Source organism: Phascolarctos cinereus, unplaced genomic scaffold (assembly GCF_003287225.1).
Source record: "Phascolarctos cinereus isolate Bilbo 61053 unplaced genomic scaffold, phaCin_HiC Scaffold_2;HRSCAF=192, whole genome shotgun sequence".
Classification (NCBI taxonomy): domain Eukaryota; kingdom Metazoa; phylum Chordata; class Mammalia; order Diprotodontia; family Phascolarctidae; genus Phascolarctos; species Phascolarctos cinereus.
In genome coordinates, this window is record NW_027555625.1 from 273,081,584 (window position 1) to 273,098,294 (window position 16,711).

The 16,711-nt window shown below is 38.8% G+C and overlaps 1 protein-coding gene across 5 annotated transcripts in view; it reads right to left on the reverse strand.

Moving 5' to 3' along the window:
• Window positions 1-16,148, reverse strand: part of RSPRY1 (ring finger and SPRY domain containing 1) — a 62,730-nt gene extending 46,582 nt beyond the window's left edge. For all 5 annotated transcript variants that reach the window (XM_020965690.2, XM_020965689.2, XM_020965687.2 and 2 more), the window contains exon 1: window positions 16,008-16,148. The gene's annotated coding sequence lies outside the window, so the exon portion shown is untranslated. The remainder of the gene's footprint in view (window positions 1-16,007) is intronic.
• Between the last annotated feature and the right edge of the window lie 563 nt (window positions 16,149-16,711).

Sequence of the window (16,711 nt, forward strand, 5' to 3'; positions counted from 1 at the left end):
ATTAGAATTCTGACCAGTGCAATGACAAGTTTGATGGTGAAGTATGCTTCCCTCCTTTTGGCAAACAGGTGGCAGATTATAGGTATAGAGTGTGGCATACTTTTTAAAGATGTGGCCAACGTATTGACTTGTTTTGCTTAGCTGTAATTTTTTTGACACAAGGTAGGAGGGCGTTCTCTGGAATAAGTGCTTAACAAAATATTTACTAACTGACTGACTTGGCAAAGGGTGGTGGTAGCCCTGCCTGCAGTTCACATCAATGTGAAATGATAGCTATGTGAAAATATGTCAACAAATGGCAGAGGAGCAGGAAGAAGTACAGCTGAGCTTTACTTCATAACTCTTTCACACAAATCTTGAAAACACACTAGACCAGGGGTAGGGAACTTGCAGCCTCAAGGTCACATGTGGCCCTCCAGGTCCTCAAGGGCGGCCCTTTGACTAAATCCAAACTTCACAGAACAAATCCCCTTAATAAAAGGATTTGTTCTATAAAACTCAGACTCCATCGAAAGGTTGCACCCAAGGACCTAGAAGGCCACATGTGGCCTTGAGGCTGCAGGTTCCCCACCCCTGCACTAGACCGAGTCCTCCTGACTGGGAAATTCAATTAAAAAAAAAATCAAAAGGGTCAGTTAGATGGCACAGCGGATAAAGCTCTGGCCTTGGAGTCAGGAGGACCTGAGTTCAAATCCAGCCTCAGACACTTGACACTTATTAGCTGTGTGACCCTGGGCAATACACTTAACCTTGACTGCCTCACCAAAAAAAAAAAATCAAAGTGTGTCATTTTTCCTGACCAGGTTAGCATAGATAGATACAGTCAGAGAGATCTTTAGACACTGGGGACAGCGTCTAGACAAGAACAACCACAAAGAGAATTCTAGCAGAGGGAGAGGCCATGTACCAGGGCAAGAAGGGGTCCCAGATCCAGTACAAAGGGGCCTACCTTTCACAGGGTGCAGGAATAGGCGCTAATAGGCAGCTCTGTCACTCACTACCCAGTTTCAGATCACAGATTCAGAAAGGAATGTAGAAAAACTTTGGCATTTCAGGTAATGGGCTAGGCTGTGTATAGCCCAGGCTGAAGCCTGTAGTGAAATAACCAGAGAAGGAAACTCAGATCAAAGGGGAGCCTGCAGTTCTGTCACTTTGAACCAGTAGCTTTCCAGATGTCTGATAGTGGCTAGGTCAGCAGTAGTCTACTGAAACTCCAAAAAGGGCAGGCCCACAGGTATATTCACAGATCTAGACCCAGGTCAGGAACATGTAGAGTTCAGACCAGGAGGGCAGTGATCAAACTTTACCCTGAATTACATCACTTGGGGAGCGCTGAAAGCTTCTAGTTCCCCACTCTGAGCTAGCCCTGGGATCCCAGAATAACACAATATTCAATAGCCTATGAAAATTGCATCAGGACCCTAGACTACACAAACTCAATCCTGATATTCCCTCTAGAAGGATGCACAGCCTGGCCCAATCATAAAGTCTAAAGTCTGGAAGTAGGATAGAAGAATGAGCAAACAAACACAAATCCCACCATAAAGAGCTATTATGGTGACATGAATGCTTAAGACAGAAACCCAGAAAAACAGAATGACTCCAAAATACTTACAAGCAAAGCCTCAGAGAAAAACAGAGCTGGGGCACAAGTTCAATTAGAATTCCTGGAAGAGCTAAAGCAAGAATTTAAGGAATGAAAAAAAAATATTTTTAAATAAATTCTTTCAGAACACTAAAAGAAAAAACTGGAAAAGAAATGAGAACTATGGAAGAAAGAACTGGGAAGAGAACTAACAGTGTGGCACAAGGAAAGGGAATTGGGAAGAGAATTAACAGCTTGTCCAAGCAACAAAACTCCCTGAAAATCTCAATGGATCAAATAGAAGTTAATGACTCCATGAGACAATAACAACAAAAAAAATTAAAAGAAAGTCAAAAAACTGAAAAAATTAAATAAAACGTAAGGTATTTCATGGCAAAAACAACTAAACTGAAAAACAGATCAAGATGAGAAAATCTAAGAATTGTTGGACTACTTGAAAGCTATGACCAAAAAAAGAGCCTACATATAATTAAAAAACAAACAAAAAAAGCAAACCCAACCCCCTCCCCCTAAAAAACCTGTCCATATCTCAGAACCAGAGGGCAAAGTGGAAACAGGAAGAATCTACCGGTTACCTCTAATAAGAAATCCCAAAATGCATGCTCCTAGGATTATTATAATCAAAATCTAGACCTTCTAGGTCAAAGAAAAACACTACAAGCACCCAGAAAGAAAGAATTCAAGGACTTATAAGTCACAGTCAGGACCACACCTTATGTAGTAGTTACCACTATTTAGAGCAGAAAGCTTGTAACGTGATATTTCAGAAGGCAAAGGCTATATAAGCTTTCAACCAAGACTGTTTGTTGTCCACCAACACTGAGTATAATCCTACAGACAAAGAAATAAACTCTTAATGAAATAGAGGTCTTCCAAGCATTCCTGACTGAATATAAATTTGAAGTGCAAATACAGCAGTCAAGAGAGACATAAAAAGGTAATCATGAGCAAACAAACACAAGAGGACTAAATAAGGATAAACTGTTCATATTTTAATATGAGATGATACATGTATCCTCTTCAGAACCTTATCATCAGGAGACATAGAGGGAGTTTAACTAGAAAGAGGGTCTGGGAATGGTTCTGTTGTGTTTTGATATTGTGTGTGTGTGTGTGTGTGTGTGTGTGTGTGTGTGTGTGTGTGTGTGTGTGTGTGTTGATAATCTTGAATGGACAGGGAAGGGAAGGGAAATAAACTTGGAGGGAAGACCTTGGAGGAAGGATGAGGAAAATTATCTCACATACATGCAAGGTACAAATAGAACTCTATACAAACATAATGAAAGGGGTAGAGTGGGGAAACACACACACAGAAGGGTACACAAATATATTTCACTTGACAGGGAAACAGGAGAGAAAGGGGGAGAAAAAAGGGAATAAGAAAGGAAAATAAAGAGGATTAGTCCTAAGCAAAATAAACTCTAAGGGAGAACAGGAATACTTATAGTAACTCTTTTTGTGGTGGCAAAGAATATGAAACTAAGGAGGTGCCCAAGAGTTGGGGAATGGTTGAATAAGTATATGAACATAACAGTATGCTATCGTGCTAAAGAAATGATGACTGGGACAGTTTCAGAGAAACCTGAGAAGGCCGTATGAACTGATTCAGAGTGAAGTGAGTTGAACCAAGTGAACAATTTATACAATAACAACAATACTGTAAAGATAAATAACTCTGAAAGACTTAGGAACTTTGACCAACACAATGACTAATCACACAATTCCAGAGGACTCACAATTCTACCAGAGGACTCCATGCTACCCCCTTCCAGAAAGAGATATAATGGACTTAAAAGATTCAGACAAAAAAAAATTGTTTTTTGACATGATCAATGTGGGAATTTTTTTTGCTTAGACTAGATATGTTTATTTTTCTCTCTTAATAGAGATAGAGTGCAACAAGGAGTTGGGAGAAAGAGAAAGCAGATTTTTAAGAAGTGGAAAACATTTAAATAAATGAAATTCTATTTAAAAATTCTGATGAGGGAAAGATCAATTTCAGCTGCAGGGAAATCAAGGAGGAAGCATCTAAGCTGTGTTTTAAAGGAAGGGAAAACACTGTAATAGGCAGAGAAATGGACTGAGTTGTATTTCAGATTTGCAGAATTTTATGAATACAGAAAGTAAACAAAAAAAGAATGGGGGAAACAGTTTTATAGTCTGGCTAGAAGCCAGACTGTATGAAAGAATGTAATATGAAATAAACCTGGAAAAGTGAATGATAACTGAAACACATTTCCTTCCTCTCCGAAGAGTGGTGGTAGGCTACAGCTGTGGAATCTTACATACTGTCAGTCCCAGTTGCTTTACTGGATGGTTTTGCTCAAATGTCTTTTATTTGCTGTAAAGAATGACATCAGGGAGGAAAGTTTACTGGGAAGTGATTGTTGTGTTTAAAAATGCATAAATAAGACATTTAATTTTTTGAAGGAAAAAGAAGAAAAAAAGGCTAGAAATAGGCTGAAGCTAGCTTGTGAATGGCCATAAATTCCAGGTTAGAGGTTTTATTTAATATATTCTTGCCGAATGAAAGAGAAATAATTAACAGGTTAAATTTTATCTTATAGGCAATGGAGAGCTACTAAAAACTGTTGCACAGGAGTGTGGCATGGTTAGGCCTGGCCATTAGGAAGGTTACCTGATGGATTTCTGAGAGACTGGAGTCAAAGAAATCAGTTAGAAAGTTACTACAATGACCCAAGAGATGAGGACCTAAACGAGGCTGATGAGAGTGGAAAGGACAAGAAAGGCACAAGAGAGAATAAAAGGAAAATAATGTCATTTTCTTGTTTTACTCAGCACCAAAGAGTTGGAACATTTTGTTAGGGAAAAAAGCACTGCTACCTTTAGATGGCATCTATGAGCTTTAAAAAAAAAAATCATTTTGAGGAGGAGCTAGGTGGAGCAGTGGCTAGAACACCGACTCTGCAGTCAGGAGGACCTGAGTTCAAATTCAACCTCAGTCATTTGATACTTACTGGCTGTGTGACCCTGGACAAGTCACTTAACCCCAACTCCCTCAACACCAACAAAATCATTCTGATAAATATTTCAATAAAGTTGGTTTCATTTGTGGATCTTACACAGTTTATTCTATGCATTTGAAAACATTTTGAGAAGAGGTCCGTAGGTCCTGCCAAAGGGATTCATGCCATGACACAGAAAAGGTTAAGAGTAATGGAGGAGCAGACAAAAGTATGGGCAATTCAACCACACACTTCACATATTTCATCTTAAATTTTTACAAATGTCTTACAAGTATTCAATGAAACACTTTCTCAGGATCCTCTTTTAAAAGCAGCAAGATATAGACTGTTGTTCCAGTAAACAACACCAAGTACCATTTGATTAATACTGCCAGAGTCACTGTCAAATCTCTGAGTTCAATTAAAATACAACTCAATAATGGATCTGTTGAACAACGCTTATTTCAGTGAGAACTCAAAGGATTTTCAAAAACACCAAATAAAAGATGTGCTTATTAATAAATCCAGAATTACACAGCTAAAATTCAGAGCTACTTCTGAGTTGTGAAGGCCATATCAAATGGAGAATTTTTTAAGGACTGATAATTTCAATTTCCTTCTATTTCTATGTACCAGTTCCCACAAATTCTATAAAACATTCAAAAAAAATTAAATTTGCTGACCTCATGTAAAGAACAAGTTTTATTTTCTATTTTGTATACCTTTATAGAATGTTATACTCTCCTCTAAACTGACTGACTATGAATGAAATGCTTTGGATAAAGTGGATGAAATGTTTAGAATTCTGTTCAAATATAGCATCACAACAAAATAATACTATCAGAGCTACCTCTGTAAGCCTCACAGTACAATATATACTAAAAGGTACCCTAACTGCAATTAAAACAGAAGAAATAAGTGTTGCGTGGAACTGGAAATTAGTATTACTTGTGAATATGTAAAGGCAGAACATTAATGTAAAAACAAAAAAGGTACTAGACCCCGATATTAATTTACTCAACATTTATTGAGAACCTACTATGTATAGGCCCCTGATGATAGAAGCTGGGGGCAGATAAAACTATGAAAAAGACCCTGTTCTTGCCCTCAGTACTTAGTCATTCAACAGTCACGAGGGGTAGCAATTCAATGAGCCTGAATAATGTTTAACACACTGTTCAAAGAACTGGGAATACAAAAATGAAAAATGAAGCAGTCCCTGCTCTCAAGGGGTTTCCATCTTTATTTAAAGAAATAAACAGAACCATAAGTTGAATTATTATCAGATTATAGAGTGGGTGTTCAGATTAAGGCAATAGATGTTTTTTAAATTTAATTTTCTGGAGGTTACATTTTAAGCTTCAAATTATCTACTTCCCTCCCTCCCCATCCCACACCAGAGAAGGCCACCATTGACAAAGACATATATGTGTGTATATGTATACGTACATGTGTGTATATATATTATATATACATATATATATAAAACCATACTATGCATAATTCTATTTATCAACTCTTTCTCTGGGGGTAGATACCATCTCCCTTCATAGGGCCTTTGTAGTAGATCTGAGTACTTATAATACTCAGAATAACTTGGTCATTCACAGTTATTCTTCAAAGAATATTGCTGTTACTATATACAACATTCTCTTGGTTCTGCTCTAGATTTTTTTGTAAATAAGTATTTTTGCCACCAGTTTGAAAGGGAAATAGTTTTCTTACTTTTTTTAAATAAAAAAGGAATATTGTTGACAGTTTGTTTCCTTTTTTTTTTTAAATAATAGCAGCACTTATATAACCCTTCAAGGTTTGCAAAGTGCTTTATAAATATGATCTCATTTGATCCTCACAACAACCCTGGGAAGTACATGCTATCACTATCCCCACTTTAGAGATGAGGAAGCAGCGAGGCAGACAGAAGTAAAGTGACTTGCCCAAGATCACAGTTAAAGTGTGTCTGAAGCAGAATTTGAACACAGAAGAATTTGTCCAGGAACAACGCTCTACCCATTTTGTTACCTAGTTACCACATTAAATTGTCATTTTCCCTTAAAATATTCAGCCCCCTATCTATTCAGTTCAACCTTCCCTAGTAGCAAAGAAAAACATTTAAACAACACAGAGCTAGCTAAAGGGAGTCTGACAGTATCTACACACTCCACATCCACAGACCACCCAACTACTTCTCAATTGAGAGGGTAGTGTGTTTCTTCGTCAGTTCTCTGGACCAAGATTGGTCACTATAATTAATCAAATTTCAACTGCTTTTCAGTGCTATTTTCATTATTTATAGTACTGCTACAAAACTATGGAAAAACATTATCAATAAACAGTCTATGTGGCAGCACCACGCTAGGATACAATGAAAGGTAAAAGACAATTTTCGACCTTGAGAAGCTCACAATCTAATGAAGGAAACACCACAGGAATAATTATGTACAAACAAGCTGCATTCGGGATAAAAAAGAAATAATTAACAGAGAAAAGGCACTGAAATTAAGAGAGACTGGAAAAGGTTTCCTGTAGAAGGTGGGATTTTATTTGGGACTTGAGGGAAGTCAGAAGGCAGAGATGAAGAGGGAGGACATTCCTTGTACAGGTGACAGCCAGTGAAAATTCCTAGAACTGGGAGATAAAGCATCTCATTCAAGGAACAGCAAGGAGACCATGCTACTGGATCCCAGAATATATGTGCATGTGTGAGGGGTATAAGGTATATAAGAAGACTGGAAAGGCAGGGATGGGGGTAGGGAGCAAGGTTATGAAAGACTGAATGAAAAGAAGATTGTATTTGATCCTGGAGGTGATATGGGACCTACGGAGTTTATTATGAAGGAGAGTAATAAAGTCAAAAGCACAATTAAGAGTAAAAGATTTTTAAAAATTTATTTCCTCAAACTACAGAAGTGTTTTTAATTTTTTAAAGAAAAGAAAACATTAGTTCTTCTATTTCTGTACTGGGGCTTTGGAATAACTGAAAAAAACATGGAATCTTGTTTTTTTGGGAAAAAATTTAAGCCTGGCCTTAGACATGTTAGGTCCTAAAGCAGTGCAGTCTTTTTATTTTGCTGTCAGTACAAACCATAGACCTTTCCATCATAAATAGATCATCACTGAAACATTTAGCCAAGAAAAGCAGTAGTCTAGCTCCTTCAAACAAATGATCCAGGAATCAATGATTCACTGCCTCAAATATTTGCTTGTAGCCAATCATAATACTGCCTGGTGACAGCAAAAGTTTTTTTTTCCCCCAGAAAAAAAAGAATTTGGTACCATAATGCCAAGAAAGGAGAAAATGGTAAATGAATGACCACAAGAAGGAAAAAACAGACTTCAGGCAATAAACCATTTTTCCTCTCAGCTCCCATTCATTACTCAGAGGCACTGTAATGTGTATTTAAGGCCCATTTCAGAGAGTAAAATAATAATACAAACAGCAATGATGTATATAGTGACTTACATTGCAAACTGTCATGACTAAGAAAATAAATTTCTAACGAGGCAGTGTGGTGAAGTGGAAGAGCACTAGTTTTGAGTTAGAGGACCTAGATTCAAATCTCTGCTTTACTACTATTACAGGTTGTGATTTTGGGATGTTGGTATTGACATGTTGTCACTTGAAAAGTGTTCAAATGATCAGGCCTTTTAACCAGGTTCTCGCCTCTTTTTGCTTTGAGATGAGGATGCTGTCATATAGATCTCCACATTTTTTTGGACTGCATACCCCCCATCAGTAAATGTGTACCCAATATGTATATAATTACTTAATGTATATATAAATGATATAGACACTACTTTACTAATGATGTACCTCATAAAACTTACATAAAAATAAAAATTTAAAAAGGTTGAAATAAAGATGAAATTTGATCCTAGAATCAATAGAGAGCAGCCAAAGTTTAATGAATTCGGGCAAGTGACATGGTCAAACCTCTGTTTTAGGAGAGGAGGAGAGAAGTGCTGAATAATAACAGGTGAAGGGGTCTAGTGTAGTTATGTTGGAGATAAGTATACATATATACATGACTGACTATAGTGTGATGAGGAAACATCTTCACTTCCTCTGACTGGTTGATCACATAGCCCTTGGGGTCATTCCATGGCCCCCTGGAGGGTACACAACCCACATTTTAGAGACTACTGACTTAGATGACAATTTTTCTACAAGTATGCTTTAAAGTAGTGATGTCAAACAAATAGAACTGGAGTCTACTAAACCACATATAAATATCCTTGCAGGTCATATATTGACTTAGTTTTCAAAATGTAATATTATCTATGTTTCATTGTATTTTTATTCATTTTTACTAAATATGAATTACATTTTAATCTGTCTCTGGCTGAACTCCACAGTGTTGTGGGCCACATGGCCATGTGTTTGACACATCTGCTTTAAAAAGACCCTCACAGACTTCTACTCTCTACTCTCTCTTCTGGTTCTCCTCCTATCTGTCCAACCACTCCTCAGTTTACTTTGTTGGTTCTTTCTTCATGTCATGCCCTCCAACCATGGATGTAACAAGGTTCTATCCCAGATCTTCTTCACCCCATGCTAGCTTATCAGCTACTGTGGACTCAATTATCATCTCTAAGCAGATAATTCTTGGATCTATGTATATGGACCTAGCCTCTAGCCAGAGCTACAGCATCGCTGACTGCCTTTTGGACATCTCAAACTGAATGTCCTATAGGCACCTAAAACAACATACTCATAACAAAATTCATGATCATTTCCCCAAATCCTCCCCTCTTCCTAACTTCCCTATTATTGTGAAGGGCACCACCATATTCCCAGTCATCCAGACTCATAAATTTAGTGTCATCCTTGACTCCTCATTTTCACTCTCCCCATGTAACCAATCTGCTGCCAAATCATATCCATTTTTCCTTTCATAACATTCTTCCTAAATGTCCCCTTCTGTCCACTCACACAACCATAACCTGAATTCAGGGCTCCATTACCAGGACTATCAGAACAGCCTTCTAACTGGTCTCCCTGACTCATCTTCTTTTTACCATTCTCCACTCAGCTGCCAAGTGACTGTTCTAAAGTGAAGGACTAAGCATGTAACACTCCATCTACCCCTCCCCCCATGAGGGCTCCCTAATATCTCCAGGATCAAAGATAAATGCCTGTGTTTGACATTAAAGCTCTTCATAACCTGGCCCCTCCCCACCTTTCCACTTACACTTCCCATGCCTTCACACATACTCTGAGCCCACAACTCTGGTCTAGTGTAGCTCTTCTAAGGTGACAAGCTAGTCTCCAAGCTTTTGTACTGGCTGTCCCCCATACCTGGTGGCTACACTCTGCCTCCTTACCTCCATCTCTTCATTTCCTAGGCTTCCTTTCACATTTGGCTCAAAGCCTACCTTTTGCAGGAGACTTTTACTGGTCTTCCCCTTTCAAAATGCCTTCCATTTACTCTGTATGGAACTTGTCTGCACCTAATTTTTTGCACGCTGTCTCCTACGCTAGGATATAAACTCCTTGTGGGCTTGGAACTGTTTTTACCTTTTTCAGTATCTTCAGTGACTGGCACACAATAAACCATTAAGAAATGCTTGTTCGACCGACTGACTTTGAGTCTAAGGAATTAGTGAATTTTCTAACCGAAACAATATTTAGATGACTATAACAATATGAGCAGCTGAAAGGTTATGACAGTTTTGAGGGGCAGGTGGTGAGTGAGATTCCCGACAAAAGAGAATAATAGAAAAAGTGACTTCGGCTCATTTTTGGCTTTGAACAATTGAAAAAAGGTAAATAATCTTCCATTTTAACCCTTTAAATAAAAATAAAAATCCCAAATTAAAAAAAATTGAAACCAAAATTGATGCCCATGATCACGGATATGGAGCTGGAAGAGGCCTCAGAGTACATCCAGTTCAACCCCATCATTTTATGGGCAGGAAACTAAGGCTTAAGGAGGTTAAATAACAAGATCCCACATGTATCTGAAGTAGGATTCAAACCCAGATCCTTTGACTCCAGAAGCAAAAATCTTTGAGTTTGAGAGAGAATCACTAGACTTAACTGAAACAAGTGAATCAGAAAGGAATAGTATCATCAATAAGTAATTAATTTTTGAAGTCTCCTCAAAAATTCAGAGAATTTGTCCCTGAACACATAAAGTTTCTAACAAAGGAAAAATGTAATGATTTCATGCTGGAAAGAGAGGTCATTTCCCTCAGAGAGCAAATAATAAGAATACAAGAAGACATTTAGGAGTTAGAATTCTTTATTCTTAAAACACACTGTGGAGTGAAAATCCACAGGAAAAGGAATTCTAAACTACAGGAAAATTCTCTTGTTAATGAGAAAAGGAAACGAATTGAGTAGATTGCATGAATAATTTAACCCCATTCTGAATATAATGAGATCCACTCAAAATGAAGTCTGAAAATACTCAATTGAATACACTAGAAAGTGATGTGCAATAAATCAGACCTGGGAATAGTGAATGCTTGCATGGTATCTTGAATATGATAGGAATTCAAACATTTGTTTAATGAATATATTCTAAATTTTAATATATGGAAAATATTCCAAAAACATCTTCCACTAATAAAAGAATTTCTACTTTAAAGTGTGAATGATGAACCACAAAGCAATGAAGTTATTGTGAATAAAAGCAAAAATAGTTTTGCAACTTTATATTTGAGGTACATAAAACCCAACAAATTGCACAGGAGCAAACAGAAATTAAAGACTCTGTCAAATGCAATTTCAAGCAAGAGGAAAATTATGATCTTTAGCTTGCAGAGTGACATGTTCTATTACTCAGTTAATCCTATGAAGTCAACTCTTTGCTGTCTTTACCCTCTTCTCAACTTTCATACCAATAAAAAGATACTTGTAAAAGTGATTCTTTCTGTAAGATTATTCTCAGTAGGCAAAGGTTGCTTTACTTATGAACTTATGAAACCTTATAAAGTAAAGACAACAAATTTACCAGCCTCCTTAAAAAACAACACCTTGCAGCACTCCTTTTTGGAGGCATATTGATAAGTTATAGGAAAATACATTTGTGTACTTATCTGGTATACATACAGGCTAAAAGATGACTCACTGACAATGGCTAAACTGGGAAGACAATATTCATACTGTTACTCTCTCCTTAATGGTAAAAATAAAACATTCTTTTTCTGAAGGGTACATTTTGAGTACATGCCTGTGGTCCAAGTTTCAGAGCCCAAGTTCTAGTCCTATACCTAACTGTTCTCTATCAAATTTCCAATCTTTGTACCAGAAATAACCATTCTAACTGATTAATATAGTTGGCCCTGGAAAACTAGAAGAAATGAAATCTAATCTAAAACTAAATCAATGGTATCACCACTACCAAATAACATTTGCCAATATTTACTAGTAATGATGTCCTTCCATTTCAAGTATATCTTGGCTTTTGATTCCTATTCAATTTCACAACACTGCAGATGACTCTACTGTATTCTTCTTCAAAAGTGTCCCCAGAGGACAGTAAAATTATAAAATCACACCCACACACAGCATGTGATCTTGGGTGCTACTACTTGAAATGCCACATTTAAAATAAGGTTAAGAATATATTTAAAATAATTTCAAGATAATTTAAAGATGGCAAAGTATCTTTTCACTTCTTTATAAGAATCTAATTTAATTTTATCATATGCAAGATATATCATACAACTCCAATTGAGGCAGCTGTAAACACACGTAGAAAAATAAATATAAAACACCATTTTGATTGGGTTTTCTTGGCAATATGTAGTACTTCTAACTTTTCCCATTCAAAATGGACCATCGATCTACTGTGAAGAATCCTAGGATGGTATTCTTTATGTAATTTAAATGTTAACTACTGAAGGAATGTTTGATTTGTTGACAGGGAGGAAGGATCAAATTCATTGAAATGTAGAAATACTTTTTACAAATCATCATAATTTTAAAATAATTATGGGATCCAGAAATAATTAAGGTTATGAATGTGGCACAAAGCAGGAATTAGAGTACATTAATCTATAGGTCTAGCTTATATCTATACTGGGAAATCAGAAAACTAACAAATGACTGTAATATTGCTGTTGTTTTTAAAAGGTATTTCTACAGAAATGGCTAACAAATATCAGATTTTCAAAAAAATAAATAACTATCTTGAACAACTCAAAATAAATAATTCTACAAATGCAAAACCATATCCATTGACTGCAGAACAGGAAAATGTCATACATACACTCAGAAAATGGTGAATAGATCAGGATCTCACACAGTGAGCTGCTACAAAAATTTGGTTCAGGAAAATGCCATTTTTAATCTAACAGAAAACAACCAAATACCAACATGCTGGTAGAATTTTTGAGATTCATAAGTGAGAATGGGCAGGATAAACAATAGGGAATCTGAAAGGTATGCACTGCTTGTAAAAACCAATGTTTTAAGTCAAAAATCTTCATTCTCCTTGATACCCCTCTTCTTTCTAGGTTACATGCACTACTCTATTCTGATTCTCCAACTACCTTACAGCTCCTTCTCAGTCTCTTGGGCCAGGTCACTTCGACTCACTCACCAGGTCTCAGCCCTGGGCACTCTTCTCTTTTCCCCTAAACTATTTCACTAGGTGATCTATCTCATCAGCTCCTACGGTTTTAATTATCATCTCCATGGTGATGATTCTCAGATCCATTTATCCAGCCCTAACCTCTCTCCAAATGTTTAGACTTGAATCTCCAACTGCCTATTAGACATCTTGAACTAGATGTCCCACACATATAATTAGATTCAACATGTCCAAAACTGAACTTGTTATCTTCCTCCCAAAATTTACTAATTACTCTTGAAGAAACCATCATCCTTCCCGTCATTCAAGCTTGTAAGCAAGGCGTCATCCTTGATTCCTCACTCTCATCCCTCATATCCAATCTATTGCTAAGGTCTGTTGATTTCACCTTTGTAACATCTCCAGAATAATACTTTCCCTCCTTTTTTTTTTTTTGGCTAGGCAGTGGGGTTAAGTGACTTGCCCAGGGTCACACAGCTAGTAAGTGTTATGTGTCTGAGGCCGGATTTGAACTCAGGTCCTCTTGAATCCAGGGTCTGTGCTCTATCCACTGCGTCACCTAGCTGCCCCAATACTTTCCCTCCTTACCTCTGACCCCACCACCACCCAGGTCTAGGTCCTTATCACTTCACATGTGGACTACTGCGACAGCCTTCTGGCTTGATTCCTTGCCAAAAGTCTCTCACCACTCCAATTCAATCCTCCATTCAGCTGCCAAATTAATCTTTCTAAAATACAAGTCTGATTATGTCACTATCCACTATGCAATAAACTCCAGTAGTTCCCATATTACTATCAGGGTTAAATGTAAAATCCTCTATTTGGCTTTTAAAACTTGTCACAACCTGGCTCCCTCCTGCCTTTCCAGTCTTCTTACACCAATTTCCTTCCCATGTACTCTGCAATCCAGTGACATTGGCCTCCTTGCTGCTTTTTTCAAGACACTCCATCTCCCAACAAGGCATTTTCACTGGCTGTTCCTCTTGCATGGAATGATCTTCTTCATCTCTACCTCCTGGCTTCCTTCAAGTCCCACCTAAATTCCCATCTTCTATAAGGAGCTTTTCTGTATTGATTACTTCCAATCTATCCTGTACATACCTAGTTGTTTTCATTGTCTCCCCCTTTACACCGTGAATTTCTTGAGAGCAGGGACTGTCTTTGGACATTCTTTGTATCCTCAATGATTACCACAGTGTCTGATACTTAATGGGGCAATGAATAGAGCACCAGTCAGAAGTCACTTAACCTCTGTTTCCTCAGTTTCCTCATCTGTAAAATGGGGTTAATAAAAGTACCTACCTCCCAGTTGTTGAGAGGATCAAATTGAGATAATTGTAAAGCATTTAGCACAATGCCTGGCATGAACTAAGTGTTATATAGATGTTAGCTATCGTTATTAAAAGATTTATTTTTCAATAAACATTGAGATCACTTGGCAAAATCACAACCAAAAAGGGAAGCATGAAAGTTATCTCCACACAACTAAAGGATGTGAATACGTAAGACAAAGGAGGGCTAGAAAAGTTTTCTAAAGACTTATCATGATATATTTTACATATATTTCCATTTTTTTCTGGCAAAAAATAAAGCATCACTATGGATATTTAAAATGAAATTGTGAGAAACACATTTTAAAGGAATCTGTTTAGAACATTTTTTTCTATAATTTCAATACTAAATGTCATCGAGGGCAAAGAAACTAGGGGTTTTTTTAAGTACCACAAAACTCCCAGAATACAGTAGATCAAAAATGCTGAATATTCAAGACAACTATGAACTTTTGATCCAAAAGATTTCAAAGTACAAGATTTACCAGAGAGGATTTCTTTCATTCTCACCATCACCCAATGAAGCTAAAGATAGATGATTTTACTCACTATTTTAACATGGACTAGAAAGATATGTAGCCTAGAGGGAAGACTACTCTTTTCCGGACCTCAATTTTCTCATATGTATATGAGGGGTTTGGATTAAGTATATGAGGGGACACATGGCCTAGTGGCAAGAGTACTGAATCCAGACTTCAAAGAAAGAGATCCTGGGTTCAGATCCCAGCCGGACAAAAGTAACTTCATCTCATTGGGCCTTAGTTTCGATAATCATAGGGATGAACAGCTGCAGTATCTAGTTCACAGGACTATTGTGAAGAAAGTGCTCTACAAATCTTAAAGTGCTTTATAAACGTACATTACTCATTTCTAAGATCACTTCCAGCTCTAAATCCTGTAAATCTATTTGAAAGAATCCTGTCCAGGGAAGCAGAAGAACTGAGTAGCCCCAATTTTACCACTCACTAATCTGATGTAGCCTTAAACAATACCCTCCAGACCTTTCGGGGCCTCAGTTTTTCTAATGGCAAAATAAATGGGAAGGCTGGATTCGATAGATCATAGAATTTGGAACGGGAAGAGCCTAGTCCAGCCCTTCCCTCATTTCACAGAAAAGGAAACAGAGGCCCAAAGAAGAGGAGAGGCTTGACCAAGGTCATACAGATAGTAAGTAACAAAAATGAAGTTCGAACCCAGGTCCTGTGACTAAAATTAGTGACTTAACATCCTGTTACCAGTCTTTAAGATTCTTTCCGGCGCTCAATCTCGAATGCCCCTTCCCCGCTCCAGCGGCTCCCCACCTGCAGGAGCTTCGCGCCCCAAACCCCCTTTCCCTTCTTCTCCCGCACCCCGGGTCCCTCTTCCCTCCGCCCATTCCACTGCGCCCCCGGCAAGCCCCACCCCGCCCCAGTCTCCCTCCCTCGGCTTCCCCAGCGGTCCCTCCCCCGGGCCGGCTCGGGCCGCTCCCCTCCCCGACGGGCGCCCCTCCAATCTTTCCTTCCGCCCTTCTTCCCCTCTTCGAGATCCCCGCAAAGCAGACGGCCGGGGCCCCGTGACTGACTTTTCGTGGTCTCCCGTGGGACGGGGGCACGGTCTGCGGCGCGGCGACTCCTTTGTGACAGCTCCGGACAAGCGATAAAGATGGACGCGCAGCCCCGGCACTGCCATTCCGCGTTGAGCCCTCCCCCACTCCGTAACGCCCCGGTCCGCCTTCCCTCCCGTCCCCTAGGAAACACCCATCTCACTCCCTGTTGGCCTTTTCCAGAGTCAACCAATCGGTATCCAGGTAGCATGATCAGATGACTCTCCTCCTGCTTTGCCCCCTCCCTCACCTAAACTAGCCAATGCTCACGCTAAAGCGTGAAAAATCCAATCAGGTTGCCTGGACTCTAGGTTGTTGTATGGAGGAGCCGGGCTCCCATTGCTCAGTCCTCGGCAGCCGGGGAGGAAGAGAGAAAAAGATAGGCCAATCTGCCTCGGGGAAGGCGGGTCCTATGGCGGACGAAAGGGAGCGGAAGCCCTAAAGGGTCAAAAGCATTCAAAAAGCAAAGTCGGAGGGGAAAAGTGAGGCCTAGGTGGCGGTTGAGGAGGGTGGTCGCTACTGAGGGGGTCTCGGCTGAGGTGTGCAGGTAGGTGAGCGAGGCCCGGACTGTGGTGGCAGAGGCCGCTTAGGCGGCGAGGCCTGCACTCCAAGCCTCTTTTTACGGAGCAGACAGACTCATGTGGGAAGCGACGGCTTTACTGTTATTGAGACTGAGGAACTGG